The 1,977-nt window shown below is 43.2% G+C and overlaps 1 non-coding gene across 1 annotated transcript; it reads right to left on the reverse strand.

Annotated features, from left to right (window-relative positions):
• On the reverse strand, positions 1 to 107 carry LOC120266172. The gene has a single exon (XR_005538019.1). It is a non-coding gene; the product is annotated as a small nucleolar RNA R71 (small nucleolar RNA).
• Between the last annotated feature and the right edge of the window lie 1,870 nt (positions 108 to 1,977).

The raw sequence follows: 1,977 nt of genomic DNA on the forward strand, positions 1-1,977 counted from the left end.
AAGCTTAGGAATGAGATCTCATCCTTTGTTCAATTGGAATTGGAGTCTCTATTTGAGACATGGGAAAGGTTCAAGGAGCTCCTGAGAAAGTGCCCGCAACACGGATTCACGAAGTGGATGATTGTTCATACCTTTTACAATGGTTTAAACACGAGTACAAGGTAACTCTTGGATGCGACAGCAGAAGGTAACTTAGGTAGCAAGACCCCCGATGAGGCCCGTGAGTTAATTGAAGAAATAGGGTTAAACAACTACCAATGGAATGCTAGGGAGAAGAAAAAATTGCCCGGTCTCCTTGAAATAAATGCGGTAACTTCATTGGCAGCTCAAGTGGAGAATTTGAGTAAGAAGTTAGATCTTCTAACTTCAAATAGAGTGGCGGCCGTGACTAATTGCACCCGGTGTGGTGGAGGACATGCTCCCTCCGATTGCCCGATCTCTATCGGTGATGTGTCTTCGGTGGAGAACGTTGATTTTATAGGTAATGGCATGAGACCTCAAGAAAACCCATATAGCAATATCTACAATTTGGGTTGGAAGAATCATCCCAATTTCTCATTGAGTAATCAGGGTCCACAAAAGGCCATGGGGACACAGGGTTTCCAACAATAACAACAAGCACGTCAGATGGAAAATTGAGTCTCAAGTTTGGAAACCCGAATGAATGACTTAGAGAAGCACTTGACTAGATTTGTGCAATCTGCAAATACAAGGTTTGAATCAGTCGAGGCTACACTTTGCAACCACACCGCCTCTTTGCATAACCTTGAAAATCAGGTGGGGCAAATTGCGAAGTCTCTTTCTGAAAAATCACATGGAAGCTTGTCGAGCAATACAGAGACCAACAATAGAGAGCATGTGAAGGCGATCACTTTGAGAAGTGGTCATGAGGTTGAAGGTAGGCTTCCAAGTGAGAAGCCAAAAGAACACGCACCCGAGGTTATAGAGGTGGAAGAGGAAACAAGCAAAGAGAAAGAGGTGGCACCCCCTCCTTTCAAGCCAAGAATCCCTTATCCCTCTAGATTGAAAAATGACCAAGGGAATGAACAGTACAAGAAGTTCCTGAGTTTGTTTAAGCAACTCTACATTAATATTCCTTTTGTTGACGCATTGTCCCAAATGCCTAAGTATGCGAAGTTCTTGAAAGATTTGTTGACTAACAAGAGGAAATTGGAGGAAAGTACTTCAGTGATTTAAGATGCTTCATGCTCAGCGGTATTGCAAAAGAACATGCCGAACAAGAAGAAAGACCCGGGAAGCTTCATCATTCCGTGTAATATTGGCAATCTAGGTGAGGAAATGGCATTGGCAGACTCAGGGGCTAGTATCAATGTCATGCCATACACTTTCTTTCAAAAGCTAGGCTTGGGCGAGCCTAAGCCTACTCGGATGACTTTGCAACTAGCGGACCCAACAGTGCGACATCTGAGAGGCATCATTGAAGATGTGCTCGTCAAGGTGGACAAGTACATTTTTCCGGTTGACTTTGTAGTGCTAGACGTCGATGAGGATGTGGATGTACCTTTGATACTTGGGAGACCATTCTTGCGGACTTCCAAGGCATTGATTGACATGGACGGCGGAGAGCTCACATTGAGAGTTGGAGATGACAAGCTCACATACCGCCTTGCTGAAGCCATGCGGCATTCTCTTGATTTCGATGATACTTTATACTTTCTAGACACTACTGATGAGAATGGTTGAACACGTGGAGGAGACCTTGTCAAGTTTTTGGCACCGTTGCCGGGGAGAAGGCGTTTAGAGATACTTTGCACTTTGTTTTCTTAGCTATTTCACCATATATTCTATTTCATATCTTCTTATTCTGTCATTGTTCTAACGTTTCCTTATTCTTTTTATTGTAGAAAATGATTAACATGTTTGAGGCATTTGACACTATCTTGAGAATGGTTGAACACGTGGAGCAGAAAGTCCAAATAATTGCATCACACGACATGTCGTGTTATTCTCACCATG

This window comes from Dioscorea cayenensis, chromosome 1 (genome assembly GCF_009730915.1).
Source record: "Dioscorea cayenensis subsp. rotundata cultivar TDr96_F1 chromosome 1, TDr96_F1_v2_PseudoChromosome.rev07_lg8_w22 25.fasta, whole genome shotgun sequence".
NCBI lineage: Eukaryota > Viridiplantae > Streptophyta > Magnoliopsida > Dioscoreales > Dioscoreaceae > Dioscorea > Dioscorea cayenensis.